Source organism: Pleurodeles waltl, chromosome 2_1 (assembly GCF_031143425.1).
Source record: "Pleurodeles waltl isolate 20211129_DDA chromosome 2_1, aPleWal1.hap1.20221129, whole genome shotgun sequence".
NCBI lineage: Eukaryota > Metazoa > Chordata > Amphibia > Caudata > Salamandridae > Pleurodeles > Pleurodeles waltl.
Genome location: NC_090438.1, coordinates 400975672 through 401000178, shown reverse-complemented (window position 1 = coordinate 401000178; position 24507 = coordinate 400975672).

Genomic DNA, 24507 nt, shown 5'->3' with positions numbered 1-24507 from the left:
ACAATCCTAGTCCTTAAACAGGGACTCTCCTTATGAGAAATTAACATTTTCATTTGGAATATTTTGCTCATTGACTCTCAAGCACATTTATGCCAGATCCTGACAGAATCTGCTGCTTTAATCTAGATTCTATGTCTGTGTCAGCTTTGCAAAACAAATGACAAAATCAATTACAAAAATGAATACTCAACCACCCAAAAGACAACAAAATAGCAAATGCATTATATAACCTCTGCTTTCCACTCCTGCAAGGTACCCACATCTTCTAGCGCAAGATAGCTCACAGTCCCTAATGCTAAAGAAATTATGTGCAATAATGTATTCAAAATACATAAATATCAGTTTAGCAAAAAGAGAGGCATGACCTATTACAAAACAGATATCAAGTAACCAGTTGAAACAGAATCCAAGCTTTAGGACTGTTTCCAAGTGTGAAGTTGTCCATCACTGACTTTGCAGAAAATTATATTGGCCCTCATTACAACTCTGGTGGTCGGTGTTAAAGCGGCAGTAATACCGCCAACAGGCCGGTGGTAAAAAAAAAATGGGATAACGACCACGGCGGAAACCGCCAACACATACAGCCACTTTAATACTCCGACCGCAACGGCGGTAGCACCAAACACCGCAGCGGTAACTGCCAACAGCCAGGCGGAAGACAATGTACCGCCCACCCCATTACAACCCGCCCATCCGCCATCTTTTCCAGGGTGGTACCAACGCCATCAAAAGCACAGCAGAAACAGTACTGGAAAGGAAACCACTCACCTCTCGACACTCAAGGAAGAATCAGGACGCAATAGAGCCCGAGCTGCAGGTCCTGCCCATGCTGGTGTATCTTCTCATACATCAGGAGCACCAACGGCAGCGACGACGACCACAGTGAGTACAGCACCTAGTAGAGAGGGGGGGACAGGAAAAAGAGAGTGACACACACACGCAACAAGCAACATCCCACCTCCACCCTCATTACAACATCATACACACAAACAAATGCAATAACATTACATATACACCCCGTAACCCTCTGGAAGAATGCAAGGACTAAAGGAATTGAGTCAAATTAGTGTAATATGAGAATTCTCGAGAAATACGTTTATCAATAAATAAACAGTATGTACAATATATACAAGATATACAAAATGAGGGACAATGTCCACACAAAAATAGTCTGTGGCCCACTGGGCCATAACACATAGGCCAAGCCCACACTTGACTCCTGCCTCAAAATGGAGAGAACACTGCAGGGGCATCAGGTCAAAAACACACAGGCACCTCAGGGGGACGGAAGAATGCCTATCTCCACTGGTTCTGAAGGGGGCTTTGTGCTCAGTGTGCTTCATCCTGCCAAGGATAAGGTGAGTGGATGCCTTTCGCAACTGGTTCTTGAGGGGGCTTGGTGCCCAGTGTGCTTCATCCTGCCAAGGAAAGGGTGAGTGGATGCCTTTCTCCACTGGTTCTGGAGGGGGCTTGGTGCCCAGTGTACTTCATCCTGCTGAGGATAGGATGAGTGGATGTCTTTCTCCACTGGTTCTGGAGGTGGCTTGGTGCCCTGTGATGCAGCACTTATGGGGGTGCCAGGACACAGTCCTTCACCTGGGAGTCAGACTCACAAGATTTGCAGTGGTCAGGATGCATGATACTCCATGGAGGAAGGGCTTCAGTCCATCTGGCAGCGGCTACAGCGCACAGTGGTAGAAGTGCTGGTGCTGGTGGGGGTGCTTCCAGTGGTGGGGAGAGGCTCCAGCCCTTCTCCTGCAGCCTCGGACGGCTACCCACTGGGGCTGCTGCTGCTGCCAGTGGTGCTACTGTCAGCGGTGCTTGTGGCGGGGCTTGAGGCGGGGCTTGAGGCGGTGCAGGTGGCGGTGCTGGCCACGGTGCAGGTGACAGTGCTGCCAGTGGTGGAGGAGGCTCCAGCCCTTCTCCTGCAGCCTTGGACAGCTGCCCACTGGGGCTGCTGCTGCTGGCACTGGTGCTATTGTCAGCGGTGCTAGTGGCGGTGCTTGTGGTGGGGCTTGCGGCTGTGCAGGTGGAAGTGCTGGCTGCGGTGCAGGTGCCGGTGCTGTCAGTGGTGGGGAGAGGCTCCAGCCCTTCTCCTGCAGCCTCGGACGGCTACCCACTGGGGCTGCTGCTGCTGGCACTGGTGCTACTGTCAGCGGTGCTTGTGGCGGTGCTTGTGGTGGGGCTTGCAGCTGTGCAGGTGGCAGTGCTGGCTGCGGTGCAGGTGCCGGTGCTGCCAGTGGTGGGGGGAGGCTCCAGCCATTCTCCTGCAGCCTCGGGTGGCTTCGCACTCGGTCTGCTGCTGCTGGCAGTGGTGCTACTGTCAGAGGTGCAGGTGGCGGTGCTTGCAGCGGGGCTTGCTGCAGTGCAAGTGTTAGTGCAGGTGCTGGTGCCTCCAGTGGTGGGGGGAGGCTCCAGACCTTCTCCTGCAGCCTCGGACGGCTGCCAACTGGGGCTGCTGCTGCTGACAGTAGTGGTGCTTGTGGCGGGGCAGGTGGCAGTGCTTGCTGCAGTGCAGGTGGTGGTGCAGTTGGCGGTACTGGCCGCGATGCAGGTGGCGTGCTGGCGGTTGTGCTGGTAGCCACCAGGCCTTCACCTGCAGGCTCGGACGGTTGAAGTGCCTTGGCTGGTGTTTTGTGCCCCTTCCTGCCCTATGCAGATGGTGGTGTCACCTTGGGTCTGGCAGCTAGAGTCTTTGAGGTGGCCTTGCTGGGTGGTTGTGGCTCCTTCCTCTTACTGGATGCTGTCCCCTTCTTCACCTTGCCAGGTTGCGGAATGTTCTTTGCCTTGGCAGGGGTTGGTGGCACACTGGCTGGGCTGACGGGTGCCCCCTTTGAGCCTCTGACAGCTGCAGAAACCACAGCGGACGTGGACGTGGTGGCTGAGGTGGGCTGGGTTTTGGCCACCCTGGCTCAAGGGGAAGGACGGGGGAGGGGTTGGGAACAGGCCATTGTTGGCTAGGAAACCCTTCGTAGGGACTTTGGGGTGGGAAGAGGGTGAAGGTTTGGGAGTGGAGGAAGAGGGGGTGGTTGTAGGAGGTGTCAGTCTGCTGTGTTTGGGTGCAGGTGTATGAGCTGGATGTTGTTGGGAGGTGGATGGCTATTGGGTTGGTGTGTGCTTGTGTTTGTGTACTTTGGGAGGCGGGGTTACAGACACAGTGGGAGAGGACACAAGGGATGTGTGCATGGATGTGGGTGTGGTGACTGCCAGTGAGGGGTGTGTAGTGATGGGCGTGCTGGTGATGGAGGTAGTGGATGAGGATGTAGTGCAAGCAGGTGTGAGTGGAGATGCTACTGGGAGGGAGGTGGACAATGAGGAGGAGCGGGAAACAGTGGAGGCAGTGGATGTTGGTGTGTCTGCATAGGGATGGTGCTTGTGTGAGTGCCTGTGAGATGAAGTGTGGAGCTTGTGTTTACCTGAGCCACTTTTGTGTGTGCAGATTTGTGTGAATGGTGGTCTGAAGGTGTGCTTAGGATAGGATGGGGTTGAGGGGATTAGGACTAGGTAGAGGAAGTTGGAGGGGGAGGCTAGAGACAGGGACAATGGCTGCCATCAGTGCGGAGGCCAGAGCCTGAAATACTCTCTGTTGGGCCGCCAGGCCAGAGTGAATGCCCTCCAGGTATGCATTTGTTTGTTGCAAATGCCTCTCAACACCCTGGATGGCATTCACAATGGTTGACTGCCCAACAGTGAGGAATCTCAGTAGGTCAATAGCCTCCTCACTGAGGGCAGCTGGGCTGACTGGGGCAGGGCCTGTGGTGCCTGGGGCGAAGGAGATGCCCACCCTCCTGGGTGAGCGGACACGGGAAACACGCTGAGGGGCTGCTGGGAGGGCGGTGCTGGTAGGGGGTGACTGCTGTACCTTTTGTTGGGTGGGCACACAGGTGTCCGCCACCGCCAGGGAGCTTCCATCGGAGGAGGAGTCGCTGTCTGTAGTGTCCTCTCCTGTCTCTGTCGTGGTGCCCCCTTGCCCTTTGTCCCACTGGTGCCCTAACCCTCGGTGGATTCGGCCTCCAGGCCCATGTGGGATGCAGCTCCCTCCATCGCAGGTGCCTCTGCACCTACGCCAGATGATGCTAATGCACACAAGGACAGGGTGACAAAACAAAAAGGGGGGGAGAGACAGAGGATACACTTGGTCAGTGCCAGCAACAACACTACCGTTGGCATACACAAAACACAGGGAGCAGACCTATGCACGAGGCCATGCACTACCAGTTACAAAGATAGTCACCAACCCATGGGGGACATGGCATAATGCCATCAGATGCACACCTGAAACAAAGAAGTCCCTGACCAGTAGGAGATGTCCACTAACACCATTGGGGTTGGAGTGCTTCAGAGCCTGCCCATCAAGGGACCTACCCTGCCATGTTCGCCCTGGCCTTTGGGCACCCATAGCCCACATCCCCTACCCAGGTAACCCCTCAACGCGCGCTAAGTCAAAAATCAGAATCTGTACTCACCCCCTTGTGGCTGCTGTGATGCCCTCAAGCGCCCATCCAACTGTGGATGGGCCACTGCCAGGATGCGGATCATAAGGGGGGGTCATGGTACAAAGGGCCCCCTTTCCATGTTGGGAGACCAGCCCTATCTGTGCCTCCGCCGTCTTCCTTGCCAAGCGGAGCAGGTCCTCCCACCGTTTGCGGCAGTGGGTGCTCTGCCTGTCAAAGACCCCCAGGGTCTGCACCTCCTTGGCGATGGCACGCCAAATACCCTTTTTCTGATGGGCGCTGACCTGCAGGAAAAATACAGCAGAAAAGGGATTATTAATACCATCCGGACCGTCACACTCATGGCCCACCATATGCCCCCATCCACTAATGCACATACATTGAGCACCACACATGCAGCACTCTGCTCAGGACAGCTCAGCTCCACCCTACGTGTGGCTTACACACACAGCACTCCATACATTCATGGCCCATGCATCATGCAACTGTACTGGGGTAGGACCCCATTCACCAGTCTCTCCAACTCCTCCGCAGTGAAGGCAGGGGCCCTTTCCCCAGACACATGAGCAATTGTCGCTTCCAGACACAGGTCACAGCAGCACTTGCAGTGTAGGTCCTCTCCTGTTGCAGGTCAGGTAGCAAGTGAGTGAAGAGATAGAAAATGGTGGTCACGTCCGCGGCGGTGCATACCATCACCGCCGGCGTACATCACCGTTGGCTCCTGGAACCCTTAGGGCACAATGATAACCAATGCAAAGTTGTGCCGTGGTAGTTGACCGCCTCCTGCAATGACGCACAGCGCCAGTGGAATTACCCCATTTCCACTTGTCTCTCCTCACAAGTCAGGCAGCCGCCATTTCAGGTGGGCACAGGCGATGGCACTTAACTGCATCACAGCAGACATTGGCACATCAACTGACTCTCGGATTCACATACTGGTTCTGTTAATGAAGAGATGCATCATTATTGCAATTGATGTGTAAATATGACCCTCTGCTCACCGTTTTCCACCCTAGGCTTCAACCGCTGAGGATGAATATGAGATGGAGACATCCTTCAGTGTACAGACCCCTGGTGGACCTTGTGACAATGGAGGACAGACACATTATCCTAACAAACAGGCTTGATTGGGCCACAATCCAAGAATTGTGTGCCCAATTGGAGCCAGAACTGATGTCAGCTATCCGCCAGCCTACAGGTATCCCCCCTTTAGTGCGGATCCTGTCATTGCTCCATTTCCTGGCAAGTGCTTCCTTCTAAACAACAGTGGCCTTGGCATCAGGGATGTCTCAGCCAATGTCCTCTAACGTGTTGACCAAAGTGTTGTCTGCACTGCTGAAACACATGTACAGCTACATCGTATGCCCCCAGGTGGAGGATTTGGACAAAGTGAAAGCTGAATAAGTAGAGGGGGATGTGCAATGGGCTGGGGTGATGATGGAGAAAAGTCCAGGATAGAGTTCAGTCTATTTGTATCACAGGTGCATTGTCCATGGGGGTATAGGAAGTAGAGCAATGGCAGTTCAAGGTGGACAGGGTGACAGGGTGGGACAGAACGGTGACAATCAGGAGAGTCTTATTATCTGGTGGGGGTCTTGGCAATGTTTCTGGATTCTGCCTGGATCGCTGGGACTGTTTGCGGGGTGGTTCTCCTTCTGCAGGGGGTAGGGTGCTGGTGGCCTGTTGTTCCAGTCGCAGGGCCTCCTGTCCACTAGCGCCGGAGGAGGTGGAGGGCTGTTCTTCAGTGTGGCTAGTGTCAGGGGCATCTAGATGTGCCACTGCCTCCCTCATAGTGTTGGCAATGTCAGCCAGCACCCCTGCAATGGTGACCAGGATGGTGTGGATGTCTTTGAGGTCCTTCCTGATCCCCAGGTACTTTCCCTCCTGCTGCCGCTGGGTCTCCTGCAACTTGGCCAGTATCTGGCCCATGGTCTCCTGGGAATGGTGGTATGCTCCCAGGATGTTGGTGAGTGCCTCTTGGAGAGTGGGTTCCCTGGACCTGTCCTCCCACTGTCGCACAGCAGCCCTCCCAGCTTCCCTGTTGTCCTGTGCCTCTGTCCCCTGAACCATGTGCCCACTGCCACTGACCCCAGGTACCTGATTTTCTTGGGTTTGTGGGGTTAAATGTGGTCCCTGTAGTGGTGGACACACTGCTGATTGACGTGTCTTGGGGACAGTGGTATGGGCCCACTGGGTGGGTGCTATGGTGGTATTTCCTGAGGGGGGAGGCTCTGTAGTGGTATGGGACTGTGGCAGGGTAACCGACTGTCCAGAAGTACCTGATGGGCAAGGTTGGTCATCGTGGTCCAGTCATGCAGAACTGCTGTCATCACTGAGGGCCTCTTCTGTGGGGGGACTGGATGTTGGTGGCACCTCTTCTCAGGTGACTTTGAGTGGGGGTCCTGTGGGGATGAAAATGCAGTGTTATTGTATCTGCATGTGCCATCTTGTGCATAGGTGTGTTTCCCTGTATGGTTGTGATTGCCCTGTCAGCTTTGCCTTGTGTGCGTGGTGATTTTGGGGGCTAGGTGATTCTGTATAATGGGCATGCTTTAGTGATGGGTGTCCATGCATTGGTGTTACATGCAGGGCTTAGTTTTGGGATGGGTGGGTTGTGATAGTGGGGTATTTCTGAGGTGGTGGAGTGATGTGGGTGAGGGTAGGGGTAGGAGTTTCTGATTGCATGCAGGTAGGGTGTGGGATATGGTAGTAAAGATTTGACTTACTAGAGTCCAGTCAACCTGCTCCTCCTGCGAGGCCCTCAGGATGCATTACTGCGAAGACTTGCTCCTCCCATGTTGTTAGTTGTGGGGGAGAAGGTGGGGGTCCACTGCCAGTCCTCTGTACAGCTACCAGATATCTTGCAACCACGGAACTCACCTTCCCCCGTAGGTCACTCCACCTCTTCCTGATGTCATCCCTTGTTCTTGGGTGCTGTCCCACAGCATTGACCCTGTCCACTATTCTCCGCCATAGCGCCACCTTCCTTGCAATGGATGTCTGCTGCACCTGTGATCCGAATAGCTGTGGCTCTACCCGGATGAAATCCTCCACCATGACCCTTAGCTCCTCCTCTGAAAACATGGGGTGTCTTTGGGGTGTCATGAATGTGGTGTGAGTGGTATGTGTGAGGATGTGTGGAGTGATGTATTGTGGTGTGTGCTGTGAGGTGCGTGGATGGTGTATAGGTGATGGTGTTCTCTGGCTCCGATTGAGTGGGTGCTCCTTGCTTGTCTCTCTCTATGTTCGCAATCTTTATTTTAATTGAAAGGGTTGTGGGTAATGTGGGTATGTGTTTTATAGTGGTCTGATTGTGTGGGTGTGGTGGGTGTATGTGTGTCAGGTGTGTGTAGATTGAATTGTCCAATGTGGTGTAGTTTTGTAAGTGTGAGTGTATTTTGAGCGTGGCGGTGTGTACCGCCAATGGTTTAATGCGGTTTAAAGACCACCACAGTGATTTGTGGGTCCTAATACTGTGGGTGTATTTCTGTTGGCGTAGTGGTGTGGGTTTTGGTACTGCCATTTTGTCACTGACCTTTGGTCTGGCGGACTTGTGTGGGTGTCTGTATAGTGGCGGATTTCTCTGTGTGGGTCATAATACCCGTAGCTGTATACTGCCGCGGTCACGGTATGTTGGCGGCCGTCAGCACGGCGGTGGGCAGCATTTACTGCCAAGGTTGTAATGAGGGCCATAATGTCCAAACACAGGAAATGTTTAAATATAAAAACTTGGAGTTACAGCAAGAGAACAAAACATATCAGACCATGTCAAAATACTACAATCCAGAATCAAGTGGGCATCTAAATTTCCTTCTTACAAATGGAGAATGAAACCTTGTGCTCTTTTTCAGGCTAATCTCAGACTTGTTTGTGTGAATAAATCTATGCGTATGCACAGAGATTCCACTGAGAATATCCAAGGACATTTGTCACAATGTGTAGTTAATGAAAGTGCTTTTATGAATTCTGTACTTTCTAACTCCTCTGATGTTGTGTTTTCTAGTGCTGAAGTAGATCTAGGTGCTACATCTGTCATATGTCTTTTTGCCCTTCAAGAACCCCAAATGCCAGGAAAAACATAAAACATCTCTTTCCTTTCTCGCCCTAATTGTGAAGTCTGTTCTACCTGAGAGGTAGCACATATGCGGCATTGATTTACAGACAAAACATGAACACATGGCCTACGTAATTGCTAACGTGACAATATCCTGTGACTCAGTACACACGACTATTCTAATTGCTATGACTGAAGTAGACCTCCTGAATAAGAAGGAAAACACTCCTTACTCTGCGTTTGCTCTCACTACTTCCAGCATGCTGCATATTGAACAGTCAGTGAATTAAAAACTTAGGCCTTCATTATGTCTTTGGCAGTAAAAACTGCCTACCACGGTGGTGACGGCCACCAAAAGACAGTTGCTGCGGCTATCATCCGTCCGCCATAACATGACCCCAGCCAGATTTCCACCACAAGAAGGGCGGAAATCCGTCTGTAGCCATACTGGCGGATGGTGGTAAGATGGAGCTGCTACCACCAGCAGTGCCACGCCAGTAGTCCGCTGCCAGCTGTATTATGAAAAATAATATGGCCTGGCAGTGTTCTGCTGGCGGGCGCTGCTGGCGGTAGCAACACCCCGTCCCCTGCCGGGAGACCCCCTGGATGCAGGTAAGTCGGGCTTCCGACAGGGGAGAGGGGTGTGTGGTGTTGTGTGTGTGTGGTGGTGTGTGTTCATGTATGTGTGTGTGTGTGTTTGAATGCGAGTGCATGCGTAGTGTTGTTTGCATGTGTAAGAATGCGTGTATGCATAGCAATGTGAATGCGTGTCTATGTGTCAGTGTGAATGTGTGCACGGATGTGTGTGAATGATTGGGTGCATGCATGTATGTATGTGTATATGTGAATGAGTGTGTGTCTGTGTGTGTGTATGGGGGGAGGTTGGAAGGGAGGGGGAACGTGGATGAAGTTGGGTGGGGGCATCTATGGAGTTTTGGGGGGGAGTGGACCTCCTATCAGTGACAGTGAAGGAATTTCCTGTCACTGGTATGGCCTAATGCCATGGTTTTTGTGGCGTTTTGAACGCCACGAAAACCATGGTGGTAGGCAGGGTTATGATAATGCCTGCGGTACAATAGCGTGGTACATAGGCGGGTTGGTTTCAGCCAACCCGCCAATGTCATAATGTGGCAGTAAGTACCGCCAGCCTGTTGGTGGTACTACTGCCACATTATCTCAAACTGCCGGAGTCATAATGACCTCCTTTGTATTCTGATGAATAAGTGTCACCTTGTAATGCAAAGGAAAAAAAGTAGCTGACCTTCTTCCTATGCTGAAAGGTGTGGCCTGCCAAATGCTTATAAAAACCAGACCATTAAAGACTTTAAGATTAGCACTATTCTTACCCACCCTGAAGAAGGAGTGTCAGTGTTTTTTATGGTGGTGATGCACTATGAAGATTTCAATACTGACAGCAATAAATCCATCATTCCCTGAGTTAATAATCTGACAACTTTCTGCTCCTCTTTCTTAAACATCTCTACTTGCAGAGTCTCCACTGCACTTAGCCAGCATGCAGTCTTCAGAGCCAAAGCCTCTATCAGCCTGCTATCTTCAGAGCCAGAAACCACAGTTGTCTTACTGTCTTCAGAGTCCCTAGCTAGCCTATTGTCTTCAGAGCCAGAGTCTTCAGCAAGCCTGCTGACTTCAGAGCCAGAGCCCTCAATCATCCTGCTGCCTTCAGAGCCAGAGTCTACATTCAGCCTGCTGTTTTCTGAGCTAGAGCTTGAGCCCTCAGCCAGCGTTCAGAACCAGACACTGAACCCTTAGCCAGCCTGCCTTCAGAGCCAGAGCCGATTTTCTTGTAAAAAAACCCACTACTAAGGATGGGTGGAACATTTCAGAACATCTATGGCTGGCCAGTGCTAGCCTGCTCACACCAGAGTCATTCAATCATAGTGAGCTCTTATCAGCCTCTCGCTTTCTTCAATCCAATGATCGTCATTGTAGCAGTCTTAATATTTTACTGACCGATTCTTTCCTGAGCTTTTACTAGACCTTGCTCCCAGAAGATGCCTGAACTATAAATTCATCCTTGTTCATTGAGCTAGCACTGTCTTGTAGGGCATTCTTGTATTCTTGGTTTCTGAGCTATCGCTATTGTAGTACATTGTTGTTTCTATATCTTTTAGTTTCTCTGTAGTTACTCATATCAAAGTGCCTGTCTTTCTCCCCTCTTCCTAACTTTCAGTGCCCAGAGTGCAAGCTTGCTAGCTATACTGCCTTAAGGTCCAGTTTCCTAGTGTGGTTGTTACCTGTTGTTTTCAATGTTTTCCTTTCTTTCCTCCTCTATAGCTCCACATATGTATTTGTATTCTCCACCTCTGATATTACTGCCTTGTGTTTTTTGGGTGATTGCCAAGATTAGTAGGCACAGGTGGTGATCTAGGTGGTTCTTCTTGTCCACTTTACTGTCTTTATGTTACTTTTATAACACCATCAAAGGTATTCGCTCGACAAACCCTGTTTTTCCATTTATATTCTGTATTTTACATTTTTAGACAGGGTTTCTGGGTAAGGAACTTACTGAGCTTCATTCTTACTGTTAGAAATTGGGTCTTTGGTTGGCAGCCCGGTTACCCCCTGCCCAAACAAGAACCCTCTCTCTAGTCAGGATAAGTCACACACAATCCAAATTAGCCTGTGCCCACCTTCTGGTAGCTTGGCACTGAGCAGTCAGGCTTAACTTAGAAGGCAATGTGTAAAGTATTTGTGCAATAAATCATGCAGTAACATAGTAGAACACCACAAAATTACACCACACAGTGTTTAGAAAAATATATAATATTTATCTGGATCAATGCAGGTCAAAAAGATTAAGATAAAATAAGTATATGTTGAGATATCACTGTAAAAATGATATAAAGTATCTTTAGTCTCTTAAAAGCAACAATTGTTTCTTGCAAGCACAACGTACATGGTTTGCATACAAAATCTCCGCAAGGAACCGCAGAAGAGGAGAAAACAGGGAGGTGTGCGTTGATTTCTCTGGCTGCACACAGCAATGCGTTGTTTTTTTTTTTTCATGAAGGGAATGCTTTGCATCGATTTCCGGTGCTCGGTCTTGGATCCTCTTTGGGTTGCGGGGTTTTCAGATGCCCCGGTGACGATACGTTGAAATCCAGCACTGACAGGATGAAGTCACAGGGGCTGCGTCGATCCGGTGGGCGCTGCATGGAAATTTCTACCACATGGCAGGCTCTGCATCAATTCCTCTCAGGAAGTCAGGCTGCGTCATTCTGGCTTGGCTGTGCATTGATCCAGTGGGCCGTGCGTTGAATTTCTGGCTGCTACACTGGCACTGCATCGATCTTCTCCTTGCGAAGTCGGGCTGCGCCATCTGGTTCGGCATGTGGGGATTTTTTCACCGCAATGCAGGCTGTGCGTCGTTTTCTGCAGGCTGGGCATCAATTTCCGCCACACAAGGAGTTCTTCTTATAGGAATGAAGTCTTTTTGGTCCTGAGACATCAGGGAACAGGAGGCCAGCTCTATCCAAGCCCTTGGATCCCACTTCTCAGCACAGCCAGAGATCAGCAAAGCAGCAGGGCAACAGCAAGGCAGCAATAATTTTCAGAAAGCAGTCAGGTGAGTCCTTTGGGAGCCAGGCAGTTCTTCTTGGCAGGTTGCATGTTCCGGTTCAGGTTCTCTTCTGCAGGAAGTGTCTGAGTTGATAGGAGCAGAGGCCCTGTTTAAATAGCCAAATGTGCCTTTGAAGTGGGGGAGACTTCAAAGAGTGGCTTAGAAGTGCACAAGGTCCCCTTTCAGTTCCATCCTGTCTGTCAGGGTCCAAGTAGGGGGTGTGGCAGTCCTTTGTGTGAGGGCAAGCTACTTTCCTTTGACATGTAAGTGTCAGGCCCTCCACCCTCCCAGCCCAGGAAGACCCATTCAATATGCAGATGTATGCAAGTGAGGCTCAGCATCCTGTGTTTGGGGTTTTTCTGAGTGAATGAACAAGGGAGCTGTCAACTGAACCTAGCCAGACGTGGATTGTAAGGCACAGAAGGCTTTAAGTGCAGAGAAATGCTCACTTTCTAAAACTGGCATTTCGAAAATAGTAATATTAAATCCAACTTCACCAGTCAGCAGGATTTTGTGTTACCATTCTGGCCATACTAAATATGAACTCCCTGCTCCTTTCAGATCAGCAGCTACCACTCAAACAGTATATGAAGGCAGCCCTAATGTTAGCCTATGAAAGGAGCAGGCCTCACAGCAGTGCAAAATGAATTGAGGAGTTTTACACTACCAGGACATGTAAACTTCACAGGCACATGTCCTGCCTTTTGTCTACACAGCACCCTGCCCCATGGGTTACCTAGGGCTTACTTTTGGGGTGACTTATATGCCGAAAAATGGGATGTTTAGGCTTGGCAAGTACTTTTGTATGCCAAGTCGAATTGGCAGTGAAACTGCACACACAGGCTTTGCAATGGTAGGCCTGAGACATGGTTTAAGCGGCTACTTAAGTGGGTGGCACACGCAGTGCTGCAGGCCCACTCGTAGCATTTAATCTACAGACCCTGGGGACATACAGTGCACTTTACTAGGGATGTAAAAGTAAATTAAATAAGCCAATTGGGTATGATCCACAGTCATCATGTTTAAGGGACAGAGCATATTCACTTTAGCACTGGTTAGCAGTGGTAAAGTGCACAGAGTACTAAAACCAGCAAAAACTGTGTCCATAAAGAGGAGGGAAGCAGGCAAAAAGTTAGGGGTGACCACCCTAAGGCTGTCAGGTCTAACACTTACCATGTGGCACTCCTAAGTGCTTTACTCCATATTCCCTTTATTGTTAATGTTGTTATATGAATATCTTACACATCCTAGGTATCATTTATTCAGAATAGTCAGTAGCCTCTCGAGTGCCTGTTCTTTTAGACCTTTGACTTCTTATCTTGTGTAGGATCTCTTTTCCCATCGGATCCCTTTTCTCTTTTGTCTTCTATTTTGATCTTATAGTAAATATTCTGCTTACTTTTTGTGCCCTGCCATCATTAAATGATACAGACCCTGATAGACATTGCCATTTTGGACTGTTTGATCCCAATATTCTAGTAAATTGATGACTAAAGGGTCAGGTAGCTTATGGAAGGGTACTTTGGGCTATCCTCGTGGATTTGTACAGCCAGGTAAATGACTCTAATTTCCATTGTATCATTCATAGGTCTGATCTCAAATATTCTAGTCGAAGAGTCGGTGCTGTATGTAAGATCCTCAGCACAAAGTTAATTCCGTTGGATGTGACCAGCCTAAACCAAGATGCCTCTGACTGGTCCCAGTACTGATGTCTTCATGTATTCAAATTGGAAAGGGGAGACTGATCCCCAAATATTTTACTGAGTTTCTAGAACAGTGAATTCCTGCCTCTTCTAGTGGTCTGATTGTCACCATGGGGGTCGTCTATGTTTATGACAATTGATTTAGCATAGTTACTTTTGAATCCCAGTACCTCTAAAAATCTAAAATAAATTCAAATAGAAAATGCAATATTGATTGTCCTAACTGTCTTATGAAACAAACAATGCATACTTGTGGTAGTCAGAGTAAGACTGTAAGCGATGTTGGATGGATGTTGGCTTTATTTTGTAAGTGAAGCATGAGTGGTTCCATTGACAAGTAGAACAAGAGAACAGCCCTGTCTCATTTTCCTAATTAAGGCATTATTATCTGACAATATAAGATTAACTTTGTCATGGAGTCCTAGATCACAGGCATTATTAAGTAGCCAGTATAAATTATGTTCATAATTTAACCCAGGTCCAATTTTGTCATACAATCTTGTGAGTAAGCCCCATTCGACTCTATTGATTGCTTTAAGGTATTTAAGGTGTGAAGAGTCATCAGGCACTTTTTCGCAGGCTTGTCTGTATTTAAGAAAACCGGATTCATATTTTGAGTTCAAGGTCAGCCATTTAAGCTTTAACTGAGCAACCAAAGTCCTAGTAAAAATGTTAACCCCAGGACTCAGCAGTGCCATTAATTAGCAGCAGATCTGGCTGATATTCTGAACTCCAAAAAAGCTGCTTCTTATGAAGATCAGGTCCTATCCTCATCCTTCATCTAAGCTCTGTTTGACGAAACAAACTCACCTCTACTCACCATTACAATGCTTGCCTACTTCAAAGCATTTTCCCGGAAGCTCTGAAGACAAGCCAGATCCTTTCACTCCTAAAGAAACCTACACTGACCCTGATGACCGTGTCAGCTACAAGCCATTCATACACCTACAATTTATTGGTAAAATCAAGGACAAATCAGTCTATGTTTAACTCTAAGATCACATTATTGCTAATCATCTCCTGCATGATTACCAGTCTGGTTTTAGATCATGCTGCAGCGTGGAGACTGCTAACCTAGACATAGATGATGCCTTCCTTGCTACAGATGGAAATGATACCTGCTCCATGATATTTCGAAATCTCTCCGTTTCCTTTGCCACAGTCTACCATTTCACCTTTAAACCTGTCTTGATGTCTTAAGTGAAATTTACCAGCAATGCCTTTCTACCCAACACCCGTTTGTTCACATTTACACATAAAATCCTAAAATATCCCTGTCACCTATGGGATTCCCCAGGGTTTCATATTGTCATCTGTCATCTTCTGCCGCTATGTGAAGCCAATATACCAATGATACAAAATCCTACCCGAAAGTCTCCTCTGGTACAGGCATCCAATATGTAAAACACTGCATGCATATTATCTAGACCTGGATGCCCAGTGCCTGCCTGAAACTCTACTCAGACAGAATTCTTGTTGTATGCCAAGATCAAAAAATAAGAAATATTATAAATCTGGCTTAATGACATGTACTTCGACTTCTTCAAACCCCACCTTTCATGTAGTACCCAGTCATTTGGTTTTACCTTGGACAGCAACCTCAACTTCAATGAACACAATGCCCATAGACCAAAGATTGCTTGGTACCACCTTTTGTTTCAAAAGAAAATGTAGCTGTTAGTTGAATAAAGCAACTTTAGAACCACTGGTCAAAACCTGGTACTGTTGCAATTGTATTGTGGTAATTCCCTGCTCTAGGGCTTCCCAGAGTTCATATTAGAACCCCATAAGGGCAACCTACATACAGCATGACTCACCCAAGGGCTTAAGAAATATAAGCATGTCAGCCCCCTTCCTGCTGGTACTCCATTGCCTCCCCCTGCCAGACATCTTCAAAACAAGCTGTATCATTTACAAAGCCATCATGACCAGCACAACAGGACAAGGCGAAATATCATTCCGCTCACAGAGTTGTTGCAAAATGGGTAACTGCAAGTTACGCATGTAAAGGGGAGTTCCTGTCAAATTTCACCACACAGCCAGTGGTGGAATTCTATTCCTGTTGACACATGAGGCTCCGTAAATGCATGCACGTGAGCTCAAATTAGATTTGCTGCCCGCCAGTGCAACGGACAGTCGCCATAGAAACTTCTGGTACTCTTTTGTGAGGCCAGCAATCACATATGCCAGTGGCTGCTTCTCAGAAGCAACTAAAACAACTTGAAAATACCTTTTTGAGTTGGTATTCCACTGGAACAGGTGGTTCAGGTTGCTTTTTAGTGTAACATCATTTTTTATTTTATTGTTTTTCAAGAGGAAGGATGTGCCACAGAGACTCCAACTTCTTCTTCCTGCCCAGAAGTCTACTCCCAGTTTTTTGTCCATCTCCTGGTTATTTTTCATTTGGATTTCAAGGTGAACGGATCACTCTCTTTCTCTGCCATCCATGTTGCATACATATTATTGGATTTGAAGGACTTTGTTTTTGTGAAATAACAAAAAGTAAGTTCACCAGCTTTTGGATAAGTGGGTTGTTTGATAGAGGGCATGCATCAGTATTTTATTTGTACTTTTATTGAATTTGTAAATTTGAGTGTGATTGTGGTGGATGACCTTGAGTTGCAGTAGGGGATCTAGCGTTTTTTGCATTTAATTTTTTATCTTTTTGAAAGGAAAAGGTTGCACAGTTAAGTCCATTTTCTCCATATTTGTTAAATTTGCACTATTCATTTATTTTACCTTGTGGCCTAGTCTGCCCACTGGCTACCCAGCAAGTAGTAATCATTGGTTGTACGAAACAACTGTTTCTGTGGTATATGACATTTCTATGATTTAGGGTAGGGATGGCACTGTAATATTTTTTTTTGTATTTAACTTTTTTAAAAGAAAATATATTTTGGAGGGGTATACCTTCGCTCCGCCAACCGCGCCCTCGCCTACGTTCCTCGCGTCCATCGCACGACCACCGGAGGAAGATCATTCTCTCACCTTGCCGCAAAGACCTGGAACTCCCTACTGCTCCACCTCCGCCTGACCCAAGACCTTCTATCATTCAGGAAACACCTCAAGACTTGGCTTTTCGACCAGTAGCTCTCCCCCCCAGCGCCTGGAGATCTTACCGGGTGAGTAGTGCGCTCTATAAATCCCTGATTGATTGATTGATTGATATCATGCCTTGGGAGCATGTGTATTGTAAAAATGTTCATATCTGGCTTAATTTTAATTTTTGGCGCTGATGAATTATTGGTAGTGTTTTCTTTACTGTTTGCCGTGCCTCCTTTGGCTGACTAGTGTGTGTCTGCGTGTTTTCCATAGGCCACCAGTTTTCTTTGTTCTCCATGCCATGTGGCCATTTTTACAGTCATTTTCCATCTATAGGCCTGGACGTGTTCTTGACCATGCCTCCTTTCTTGTTGTTTGACTGCGGCTGGTGGCCATTTCATGTCAGTGTGCTTTTGCCATAGGCCTGCATGTGTTCTTTGTTCTTTATGCCTTCTTGACTGCTGTTGTTGTTTGACCATGTGGCTTAAAGCTATTTTGTGTAGCCTTCTAGTGTGCATTGGCCATAGGCGATCACGTGTACTTTTGTTCACTGTGCCTCTTTGCTTTCTGTTGTTGTTTGACCATGTGGCTGGTGGCCATTTTGTATAGCCAGTCGGTGATCTTTTGCCATAAGCCTACATGTTCTTTGTTGCCCATATCTCCTTGCTTTCTGTTGTTGTTTGACCATGTGGCCATTTTGTACAGCCAGTCAGTGTGCTTTGCCATAGGCTTGCCCTTGTTCTTTTTTTTCCATGCTTCCTTGCTTGCTGTTGCTAATGGTACACTCAACAATGCTGTCATAAATTATAATACACCAATTAGTCATAGAAAGACTGATAATGTATGATGGCAAAGAAAAAAGTAAAATTCATTTATTTTTGGACCCATCCTTTCCACCAACAATAAGCCTATTGCATCCCCAAACCAAAATATCCTAAAAAGTTAGTCCAAACTCCAAAGTAACAGATCCCAATGTCCAAAAACAAAACCCTTTCTACAACTTTGTGCTCCTACCCTCTACACCCACAACATGCCCTCCCACCAAAACAAAAAGCCTTTAGGGCACCTACTTTGCAGGCCAAGTCCTGCTGCCCTTGCCAGAGCAGTGCAGTGTGAGATGCATCTGGTGTTGTAGGACATGATGTGTTAGGTCTTAGGAGGGGAGGGGTGGGTGGTAGCGGTGTCAGTGGAGAACCCTAGCTGCAGGCAGCAGTGGTAGCATAGGCAAGTTGGAGGGGAGCTCGGCTGGTGGCCTGACGTACCTTGTTGTGACTGGGCCTGAGTCTGTTTTTCCTGCTCCTTCTATTCCAGGGCCATCAACCAGGGATTATGTCCAGCTGTCAACTTTTGCTGCCACAGCCAGGTAGGTATCTCCGGCTGTGTTAGTGGGTGGAACAGGGCTGGTTACTGCCTGTCACCAGCAGCAGGAGTAGCTATATCAAGAAAGCAAGAAAAATAAAATACAAAAACATAAGTTGTGATGTTCAGCTCAAACACTTGTTTATACTGTCTATAGTGGCACAGTACAGTTGCAGAACATTGCTGTTCCCCTAGGTCAATTGGAATCTTATTTGGCTGTGATGCTTGTTGATAGTGGTAGTGGTACCAGTCATTCAGGCACAACCTAGGCCAATCTGTCCCATCCATGCATGATATCATGGCACTGGCTGCAGGTTTTAATTAAACCAGAACACCAACATATTCAGAAGAAAGAGAAGAAAATGTGATGTTTCAAAAGGACTTAATTTCATAGTGAAACAGAAGACACACTTTGTGTGTTAAAAGATTGAATTACATGCCATTAATAAGCAAGGTGTATAAGTAGGTATTCTGCACAATTAATACTTGACTATGCAACATGGCAGAGCAATGCAGGCAGGTCTGGTTACTTTCCAGCATGTTTTTGTGGCATCCCAGTTGTAGCATATTGTGTGAAATTATAATTCCAGTGACCCTTCTGTTCTCCAACTCCCTCCTCCATTCTACTATCCTAAGTCCAAACTGAGGGATACATTTACACACTCTGTACACCACTGGTGCATCACCTTTTGTTACACACTGGCAGTGCATAGTGCAGACCCATACCTACAAGGCCACTCTGAGTAGCTTTTCATGGCCTTGTAGATATGGTATGAGGCAAAGCAGCGCAAGTTGCTACACTGCCTTACACTGTGCCCAGGAGGCATACCATAGGACTTGCAGAGGGTGTTCTCGGGCAACACTATAGTTTTTGATGTATTCCCAGATTTACAAGAATCTGTAAAACTGGAAATGCATCAAAACTATAAGCCTCCTCAGGGCAGCCACAACAAGGAGAAATATATTTATTTCTCCTTGCTGTTTCCTGTTTCTATGTGTGTTGCATTCTGTAGCACACATAGAAAGAGGGAAATTTCTTCTCTGGATGGTTTTTGCACGGAAAGGTGCCCCTTCCTACACAAAAACAATCCTGTCTACAGTGCAGACACCCTTGCACCATGGTACAAGGGTGCCTATGTTGGCTAGGCAGCAAATTGTGCATAACCACAGGGGGAAAGGACAGAAATGCACTATATCTCGTAAATACATAGCAGCACAGCAAGGTCACTTTCTGCTCTGCCCTGTGCCCTGGGGCTTGTTAATATGCCCTTTAGGTTATAGGTTTAGGCTGATAGTGTGGCAAATGGGACACACTTTGGTGGATAATGGATATCCCATCAGCCATATTACAGTAGACAGTGCGTAGAAGAATATGATAAACTGTAGTGCAGCAAACAAGATCTTTTATTTGTCAAAGATGATCCTGGCCACAAAACTCAAAATCAGAACCACATTACAGTGGAGAACATTTGTTCACACATGGGCTAAGTAGAAGTTTAGTTATTGAATGCTGGTTGGGTGTCAATAAATGATCATGTACTATGACGGTTCCAATAGTTTTCCTCCCATCAATCAATGTGACTAAGAATAACTTCAAAGCCTCATTGACTACACAAAAATTGCATGCTGAGACAGAATTTACTTTTTTAGGTAGGCTAGACAGAAAGTCAGAATGTGTGTTGCATTCTGTAGCACACAATTGCCTCTAACAATTGCTTTTGTGCTAGGAGATGTCCCTCTCTGCCCAACATAATCAAGGGTGTTGGGACATTTATATATATATATATATGTGTGTGTGTGTGTGTCATATACACATTTTCATTCATCTGAGGAAAAGAAAATATATAACAGTCCAAATCATTCATTGATATGTAGCACACAAAAGTTGTTGTTCACTACAAATCGATTAAGGTACACAAGATTGATAATCCACAGTTTTTCAGCTGTATTTCTTGATGTACACACGGGAGGTGACGATCTGCAACTATTTGATAGACATTCAACAATAAATGTAAGAGATTTTGATATATGAACAGTCAGTTTGGGCTGGTTTTATATATTTTCTTTTCCTCAGATGAAGAAAACTTTGTATAAGCAATATAATCACCCTGATAGGGTATCAGCCCATCTGAGTGTGAGTGCTGGGCTTTTTACCCAATACCCCAATACCTACCTATTGTATTCTATCTATCTATCTATCTATCTATCTATCTATCTATCTATCTATCTATCTATCTATCTATCTATCTATCTGTAGATGTATATATATACATATATATAGATATATATACACATATATATTTATTTTATTTTTTTACTAAAAAAATCAAGCTAGAGGGATATACAGACTTACAAATGTACTGAAAAAACAAAGATTAGAGGGATGTTATAATTAGGCTCAGATCTTAAAGGCACAAAACCATAAAAATTCAGCAGTTGAGGTTACCTCACCTAACTATTATTTATTGCCCTGCAGTGCACTGTTTATGACCTCCCATATTGCATCACTCAGGACATGGTCAGTGACATCAATGATGCCATCTCAAATGATAGCACTGATGCATACAATAACACACCCAGGCACATACTCATGCATACACTGGGTGTATTAGTGTATGCGTCAGTGTGTGCTTGAGTGTCTTAGTGCATACATAAGTGAGTGCCTGCGTGTGTCAATGTATATACAACAGAATGCTCGGGTGTGCCATTAAATGCATTACTGTTTGGCTGGATTTGTGAGTACCTGCACTGGTCTATGCCCGGGTGTCTCAGTGTATGCATGAGTCTATTACTTGGTGTGTCTGTGTATACATGACGGTATGTATGGGTGTGTCAGTGGCTGCGTCAGTTCCTGTGTGTGCTACTGAAAGCATCAATGTGTGTCTGAGTGTGTCAGTATCTGCATCAGTATGTTCCTGTTGTGCTAGTGTATGCCTCAGTCTGTGCCTGGGTGTTTCAGTGTATATATGACAGTATAATGGGGTGGGTGATTGGATGCAGTACTGTTTGGCTGGGTGTGTGAGTGTCTGCATTGGTGTATGCCTGGGTGCCTCACTGTACGCATGAGTGTACGACTGGAAGTGTCAGTGTATACATGATGGTATGCCTGGTTGTGTCTGCGTCAGTCTGTGTCTGTATGTGTTACACTATGTATAAGTGTGTCTCTGAGTGTATATGCATCAGTATGTGCCTGACCATGTTAGAGTATGCATCAGTGTGTGCCTGGTTGTCTTAGTGGCTACAGAAGTGAGTGTCTGGGTGTCTCGTGATTACGTAACAGTATGCTTGAGTGTGACATTGGATGAGTTAGTTTGTGCCTGGGGGTGTCAGTGTCTGCATCAGTGTATGCCTGGGTGTGTCAGTGTATGCATCAGTGGCTGTCTGGGAGTGTCAGTGTATCTATGACATTATGCTTGGATCTGTCATTGGATGCATTACTGTTTGGCTGGGTATGTGAGTGTCTGCATTAGTGTCTGACTTGCCCATGTGGCATCGTATATATGAGGGTATGTCTGGGTGTGTCAGTGTGAGTGTCAGTGTGTATCTACGTGTGCTAGTGTATGCATCAGTATGGCTCTGAGTGTGTCAGTATATGCATCATTATGTACCTGAGTGTGTTAGCGTATGCGTCAGTGTGTGCCTGGGTATCTTAGTGCATCTATAAGTGAGTGCCTGGGTGACTCAGTGTATACATAACGGTATGCTTGGGTGTGTCAGTAGGTGCATTAGTGTGTGCCTGGGTGTGTCAGTGTCCACATTGGTTTATGCCTTGGTATTTGAGCGTATGCATCAGTGTGTGCCTGAATCTGTTAGTGAGCGCATCAGTGTCTGTCTGAGTGTGTCAGTATCTGCATCAGTGTGTGCATGGGCGTGTTAGTATATGTGTTACTGTGTGTATGGGTGTCTTAGTGTATACATAAGTGATTGTCCTGGGTGTGTCAGTGTATACATAACAGCACTTTTGGGTGTCATTAGATGCATTAGTGTTTGGCTGGATGTGTGAGTGTCTACATTGGTATATGCCTGGGTATCTCCGTGTATGCATGAGTGTATGACTGGGTGTCAGTGTGTATATGATGGTATGCCTGAGTGTGTTAGTGCCTGCCTTAGTCTGTGTGTGTGTGTGTGTGTTAGTTTATGCATCAGAGTGTGTTAGTGTGTCAGTATGCATGAGTGTATGACTGGGTGTGTCAGTGTCTACATCACAGTATGCCTGGATATGTTAGTGTCAGCATCGGTCTCTGTCTGTGTGTGTTAGTGCATGTATCAGTGTATGACTGTCTGTGTGAGTGTCTGTATTGGTGTATGCCTGGATTGTTGGATTCATTAGTGTTTGGCTGGGTATGTGAGTTTCTGCATTGGTGTATGCCTGGGTGTCTCAGTGTATGTATGAGTGTATGACTGATTGTGTTGGTGTATACATGACGGTATGCCTGGGTGTGCCAGAGTCTGCATTAGTCTGTGTTTGTGTGTGTTACTGTATGCATCAGCATGTGCCTGGGTGCATCAGTGACTATATTTGTGTCTGTTCAGAGTGTTAGTGTATGCATCACTTTTGTCTGGGTGTGTTATTGGGTGTATTACAAATGCTGAAAATAGTATTTAGTAATCTACATTACCCCAATAAATGGTTCCATTGATCTGTATGAAAAGAAAGGAGCATTAGGCAGATACTGGATTTTCTGTCTTGATTGAAACAAAAAATCAGCTATGCTGCTGTCTTGGTTGTAGGAAACAGTTTCTTAATAAGTCAACTTTGTAAGCAATGTTCCCCCTCTTTTGTGAGTATGCATCAGTATGTCAGTGAGTGTGTCATATATGCATCAGTATGTACCTGAGTGTTTTATCATAAGCGTCAGTGTGTACCTGGGTGTCTTAGTGAATCTATAAGTGAGTGCCTGGGTGACTCAGTGTATACGTAACTGTATGCTTGAGTGTGTCATTGGATGCATTAGTGTATGCCTGGGTGTGTCAGTGTCCACATTGGTTTATGCCTTGGTGTTTGAGCGTATGCACCAGTGTGTGCCTGAATCTGTTAGTGAGCGCATCAGTGTGTGCCTGAGTGTGTCAGTATATGCATAGGTATGTGCATGGGTGTGTTAGTGTATGTGTCAGTGTGTGTCTGGGGGTCTCAGTGTACACATAAATGAGTGTCCTGGGTGTGTCACTGTATAAATAACAGTACGTTTGGGTTTGTCATTAAATGCATTAGTGTTTGGCTAGATGTGTGAATGTCTGCATTGGTATATGCCTGGGCATCTCAGTGTTTGCATGAGTGTATGACTGAGTGCGTCAGTGTATACATGATGGCATGCCTGGGTGTGTAAGTGCCTGCCTTAGTCTCTGTCTGTGTGTGTTAGTGTATGCATCAGAGTGTGTTATTGTGTCAGTATGCATGAGAGTATGGCTGGGTTTGTCAGTGTATACATCACAGTATGCCTGGATATGTTAGTGTCAGCATCAGTCTCTGTCTGTTTGTTTTAGTGTATGCATCAGTGTATGACTCGCTGTGTGAGTGTCTGTTTTGGTGTATACCTGGACTTTTGGATGCATTAGTGTTTGGTTGGGTATGTGACTGTCTGCATTGGTGTAAGCCTGGGTGTCTCAGTGTACGCATGAGGGTATGACTGATTGTGTCAGTGTATATATGACGGTATACCTAGGTGGGCCAGTGTCTGCATTAGTCTGTGTTTGTGTGTGTTACTGTATGCATGAGCACGTGCCTGGGTGCATCAGTGACTGTATTCGTGTCTGTTAAGTGTGTTAGTGTATGTATCACTGTTGTCTGGGTGTGTTATTAGATGTAATACAAATCCTGAAAGAACTATTTAGTAACCTATATTACTCCAATAAATGTGTCCAATGATCTGTGTGAAAAGGAAAAAAAAAAACATAAACATCCATTAACGTTACATGTTATAAATGTACACAAAAAGTTTTTCGTTTCTGCAATGCAAAACTTCATGCTATTAATTAAGTAGTACACATGTTTATGCTTTAATATAACCTTATATTAAATGTAACTGTTTCATTTTCCATTTCTTTTTAATGTTCTCAGGTTCCATACTTTTGCACCATAGATGCTGTACCATATAATGAATCATTCTTGAACAGTAGGGAAATAATCAAAAAGTTTGTAAAATTGTTAAAAAAAAACAGAACTGAATAGTATGTCAGTGTAAATAAGCAACGCTATGCTTTGCACTCACTACAATTATTTAACCAATTGTTTTAGTTATACTTATAAAACTAATATACAGAAAAATTGTAAGGATAATTGAGTTTTACAGTACAATGCATGTCTATAAAGTATAC